The 6,193-nt window shown below is 43.5% G+C and overlaps 1 pseudogene; it reads right to left on the bottom strand.

Moving 5' to 3' along the window:
* Nucleotides 1-4,371: 4,371 nt before the first annotated feature.
* Nucleotides 4,372-5,180, bottom strand: LOC100428423 (serine/arginine-rich splicing factor 10 pseudogene; annotated as a pseudogene).
* Between the last annotated feature and the right edge of the window lie 1,013 nt (nt 5,181-6,193).

Genomic DNA, 6,193 nt, shown 5'->3' with positions numbered 1-6,193 from the left:
AGGAAAGAAAAACAATAGTGCATCTACTTAGATGAGTGTTTTGCTTCCAACATGAAAGAAAAAGCTCTGTGATGTTGGTAATTTTGAATGTGGAGGGACTCACGTGCCTTAGACGGCTGTGTGGGAGGAGTACTTTGTGGGAGGAAGAGCAGGGATTTCATCAAATTGCAACTTACATAGTGCCCACCAAAGGGAATTTAGATATTCTATTATCTATTTTTAAGTCAACTAAGGCTCCCAAAAAGGATAAGTGGCTTTAAAACAATGTTGAAAATAAATCTTGGACTGAAGACAACACTAATATGGAAATCACACTGCACAGCCCCCACACGGCAGAGCTGACCCTCCCTCCTCTGCCCCCAGCCACATTATAAAATGAAAACAGCAGCGCTTTCCTCAGACCTTGCAGAGTTGGCTGCAATTGCAATCATCCAGAAGACTATTTGAAATACGACTTTACATCCATAATCATTCTAGTTGGATGTTGTCTGAAATTGCGTATTGTGCCAAGAGAGGGTAATAAGACATTTAAAATATTGTTAATTTCACCTTTATCTCATCCTTTTTACTCTTCTTTTTTTGGATGTTAAAAAATAATAGTATGATAGTGCAATGTATGATAGTGCAGGGACTCCTGATCCAGCCCAGTGGGTCTCAGGCCCACCCCCAGAGTTTCTGATCCATTGGGCCTGGAATGGAATGGAGAATTTGCCTTTTTTTTTTTTTTCCTTTTTTCCAGGTAACCATTATTTCCTTCATTTTGTTTTCATTATAGCATGTTTGCTTATTTTACAGCAAGCAGAAAATAAGCTGGGTCTTGTTTTGATCCAAACATTGATGTTTGAAAAGCTGTACACAATATTTCCTAAAAATAACACATAACATTACCTTTTTAGAAGTTTCTATTAGAAAGAAAATACGAAGTTTAACCTCACAATTTTCCTTTTTGCCACAACTTCAAACTACTGGTACAGTTTTAAATAGACTTTTTGTTGTTTAACCATACATCCAGGAAAATCTCAAAAAAATATAGAAACGTGCATATAAATGATGCATAGCAGAACTTGGACATTAACTGCAAATGGTAAAGAAATGAAAGTTAGAAACACTATCAAATATACAAAGGTTCTAGAATCAATCCTTTATAAACACATTCCACAAACAATATTTAAAAGCCACGTTTTTGTTCTTTACAGGCAAAGCCTCGATTACTAAAACCAAAATTGAAAAAAGTAATCCTTTAAAAGGAATTGTTTCCCTAAGATAATTCATACTTAAATATGTAAGCAAGCATGTCAGATTTTAAAAGATGCTAGCTTTTTATTCTGAAACGAGATTGGACATGTCAAGTTACTTTTGCCCCCAAAACAATCTTTCAGAGAAACACTTTAAATTGTAAATGATATATTTGAATGAAGGGTATAATAAATGAAGGGTATTACTCCATTTTTAGTCAGGCACTACATTGATAACCAAAAACTCAGAGATGTGACTTGCTGAAAGTTGACTAATTCTTTTTCCAAAATTACTTTGAATTTCATGGCACCACAGAATCACCTAGAATGAAGTGCTGTCTTTCATCTTAGCTCACATTAAATAAACTGAGGCATGAAGAGCAAACCTCCCTCATAAAGAGGTAGGCAAATTTGTATACAAACGCACACGCCACATACTGCAAGCATCAAAATTTAGTACTTTTATATTTTATTTTTTTGAGATGAAGTCTCACTGTGTCACCCAGGCTGAAGTGCAATGGCGCGATCTCAGCCTTCCGAGTTCAAGTGATTCTCTTGCCTCAGCCTCCTGAGTAGCTGGTATTACAGGCACGTGCCACCATGTCTGGCTAATTTTAGTATTTTTAGTAGAGACGAGGTTTCACCATGTTGGCCAGGCTGGTCTCGAACTCCTGACCTCAGGTGATCCGCCCGCCTCGGCCTCCCAAAGTGCTGGGATTACAGCTGTGAGCCACCGCACTCGGCCTAAAATTCAGTACTTTTACATATGCACATGCAAAATCTACTTTGAAACAATTTACTTGCTTCTAACAGCAGTATGAAAACAAAGCAATACCATGGTCAACAATGTTCCTTAAATCTTAGAATAATTGCATGGGAACATTCTTTTCCCCTTAAAATGATTTCTGCCACCACTGAACTGCTCAAATTTTAAGGTAAGTTTTTCTCATGTTTTCTATGTCCAAATCTTCATAGAAACCAAAAGAACTAGTGAAGACTCCATGTTTCAGTCAAAACTCAATCTCCCTGAAAATATTGCATAATCCGGTTGGCATCATTCCCTAAAACAGTGGGGTCAACAAAAGAACTATTCCCCATTGCATGATAAACAAACGATTATCACGGGCCTAGACATCTTGTTAAGACATCCAGGCCCAGCCTGAACCTAAATGTGTCTGAGCAATAGTACTTTACTGTGGCTACAACTTCACTTTTGTATCATTCTATCTTATTAGCAAGCTACATTTCTAAGTTAACAATTCTACCAAATATGAATATGAAAGTTTATTTTTAATAAGACTATGTGAGGCTGGGCACGGTGGCTCACACCTGTAATCCTAACACTTTGGAAAGCCAAAGTGGGTGATTTGCTTGAGCCCAGGATTTTGAGACCAGCCTGGGCAACATGGCGAGACCCCATCTCTACAAAAAATTTTAAAATGAGCCAAGAATGGTGGCGTGCACCTATAGTCAAGCTACTTGAGATGTGGTGGTGGGAGGATCACTTGAGCCCAAGAATTAGAGGTTGCAATGAGCTTTGATTGCATCACTGCACTCCAGCCTGGGTGACAAAGCAAAACAGCCTGTCTTTAAAAAAAAAAAAAAAAAGAAAGAAAATGTTGCAAATTATGGCCAAGCAACATCTTTTTGCCACAAATTTCAAACACGAAGAAAAGAATCTTTTAAAAATATACAGAGACACCACGAACTGGTAGTTACCTATAACCTTAAACAAACTGGACTCTTTTTTGTTTGTTTGTTTGTTGAGACGGAGTCTCGCTCTGTCGCCCAGGCTGGAGTGCAGGGGCGCGATCTCGGCTCACCGCAAGCTCCGCCTCCCGGGTTCACGCCATTCTCGTGCCTCAGCCTCCCGAGTAGCTGGGACTACAGGCGCCCGCCACCTGGCTCGGCTAATTTTTTGTATTTTCGGTAGAGACGGGGGTTTCACCGTGTTAGCCAGGATGGTCTCGATCTCCTGACCTCGTGATCCACCCGCCTCGGCCTCCCGAAGTGCTGGGATTACAGGCGTGAGCCACCACGCCCGGCCTGGACTCTTTTTTTAATTGTTTTTTGAGACGGAGTCTCGCTCTGTCTCACAGGCTGGAGTGCAGTGGCGCGATCTCAGCTCACTGCAAGCTCCGCCTCCCGGGTTCCCGCCATTCTCCTGCCTCAGCCTCCCGAGTAGCTGGGACTACAGGCGCCCGCCACTACGCCCGGCTAGTTTTTGTATTTTGTTTAGTAGAGACGGGGTTACAAACTGGACTCTTAAAAGTGACTTCTCCACAGCATATCATTTGAATTATTACCATTGCCTGGTACAGTGTTTTTAAAAAGAAGTGTTTTAAAAGCATCGTTACAATATTGTGTTCCTGATTTTTTTTTTTTTTGAAACAGGGTCTAATTTTGTCACCCAGGCTGGAGTGCAGTGGTGTGATCTAGGCTCAATGTAGCCTCGATCTCCTGGACTCAAGCAATACTCCTGCTTCAGCCCCGCAGGTAGCTGGTACCACAGGCGCACACCACCATGCCCAGCGAATATTTTAATTTTTGGTAGAGATAGGGGTTTCACTATGTTGCCCAAGCTGGTCTCGAACTCCCGGGCTCAAGAGATCTGCCTGCCTCAGCCTCCCAAAGTGCTAGGATTATAGGGGTGAGCCACCATGCCTGGCCAATTCCTGATAATTTAAGTAAACCAAACTATAAATAAATGATATGTGCCTAAAAACAATCTTAGTTTATACTATCAGTGGCCGTTGGCTTTAGGAGCAGTCCAATACCTTGATTTAGATTTTGAACTAGAACTAGACTGTGATGTTGACTGACATTTGGATCTAAATAGTTCTTTTTTCTTTGATTCCTTTTCATATCTTGAGCCAGGATTATTTAATATGTTTGGAATCTGATTTATTTATTCATTTTTACTTACTTTTTGAGACAGGGTCTTGCTTTGTCAGCCAGGCTGGAGTGTAGTGGCACAATCGAGGCTCACTGCAGCCTCCACCTCCCAGGCTCAACCAATCCTCCCACTTCAGCCTCTCAAGTAGCTGGGACTACAGGCATGCACTTCCATGCCTGGCTAATTTTTTTTTTTTTGTAGAGACGGTGTTTTGCCACGTTGCCCAGACTGATCTCAAACTCCTGAGCTCAAGTGATCCTCCAGCCTCAGCCCCCCAAACTCCTGGGATTAAAGGTGTGCGTCACTGCACCCAGCCTGGAATCTGTTTTAGAGGTGCCTCTAGTTTTGGTGTGGGATGCAGACCCAGAATGTGATTTAGCCTTCATCCAAAAAATATGGATTTTGGTGTTTGAATCCACCATTGTCAGAATGGCTTCTGCTACTCTGTGGTTTTCCAGTTGGTTGATTTCTAGGACTGTAAGATCTTCTATAATTGTAATCAAAAGACTGACTTCTGGATCTCCTTTAATAACTTTGGCTTCTAGAATCTCTGTATCTGTCATAGCCATCATGGCGTGAAGAACTGTACACATTCCTCTGTTCCTTAGCTTTCATCTGATTTGGTGTCTTCTGATTCCCCTGCGTAAACTGTATTTCAACCTGATGTCCACAAATCTATTTCCTGTCCAAATTATGCAAAGCATCTTCAGCATCACGAACATCCTCAAATTGAACATAAACAAATCCTCCTGGACGGCAGGTGTGGAAATCAAGTGGAACATAAACATCTCCTGTAGGACCATCATGACTAAATTTATCCTGTCCATCTGCAGACCTGGTGTCATTGGCCACGTTCCTGATGGACAGAGACATGTTTTGGAGGATTGTGCAGGTAGTGGGACATGACGATGGCGTGATTCCAGGCTGGAGGCCCTAACAGACCAGGCAAACTGTCCACAGCTCTGCTGTTAGAAATTTGTATTGCCAACAAGTTCCTAGGTGACGATGATGCTGATGGTCTGGGTACCACTGGTCTATAGAAATGACCACAGCCTGAATGAAGACAAGCTGAAGGCAGTGAGGCCACCTCTGCCCTTGTCAACCTTGCTCACAGGTGGAGAAAAGACTGTCACCTGAAGACTGATGATCTCTCCCCACAGCCTGCCACATGCCTGAAATTCACCCTCAGCGCCGGACTCCTTTGGACTCCTTAGCCTTAAAGTTGGCTTTGCAACTGCCTCTAGAAACTAGAAGCAGTGTTAGCGAGAGGCGAGCAGGGATGCAGAGCGCAGGGATGCGGAGGAGGAGGGGTTTGTGATCCCACCTACCAGCCTCACTGCTGAGGGCACAGGCTTGGAAACCTCAGGCTCTGATGTCAGAGATAGCTGAACTGGTTTCCCTGTGCAGCCGCTAGCTAGCTTTTGACCTCAAATCTCAAGGAAAAAGACCTTATTATTTCTAATTCTCTTCCTGCCTTCTAAGATGGGTGGGTCTTGGTAGCTGCAGGCTCTTGTCTGCCGGACTCAGTGTGGGTCGTGGGCCTGTAAGCATGGAGGAGCTGGTAGCGGGAGCTGGGGAGTGGGAGGCTGCTGTGGAAAGGAAGAAGGAGGAAGCTGGGGCCAGTGAGAAAGCACTGGGGAGACCTAAGAGAAGGAAGCTGTGAGCTATTGGGGGTGCAGCCCACCCTGTTCCTCTGGCCCTGCATGTTGCCATCATCTTCTATGGAGCAGGTCCCGGGAGGCTGAGTCCATATCCTGGTGGGTGTGAGGAAGGCCTGGTGCAGGACACGTGCCTGGTAGGGCAAAGTTGCCAAGTAGATATTAGGACCTTCTCCGTTCCTCTCTGCTCCAGGACTCCTTTCACCTCACACATCCATTTTTCTTTCTTTATTTTTTTGAGATGGAGTCTCGCTCTGTTGCTCAGGCTGGAGTGCAGTGGTGCGATCTTGGCTCACTGTAACTTCCACCTTCTGGGTTCACATGATTCTTCGGCCTCAGTCTCCTGAGTAGCTTGGATTACGGGAGTGAGCCACCAGGCCTGGCTCATTTTTGTATTTTTTAGT

Source organism: Macaca mulatta, chromosome 18 (assembly GCF_049350105.2).
Source record: "Macaca mulatta isolate MMU2019108-1 chromosome 18, T2T-MMU8v2.0, whole genome shotgun sequence".
Lineage (NCBI taxonomy): Eukaryota > Metazoa > Chordata > Mammalia > Primates > Cercopithecidae > Macaca > Macaca mulatta.
The sequence above is the reverse complement of the archived record's forward strand: the minus strand, read 5'-3'. Positions and strand labels throughout refer to the sequence as shown.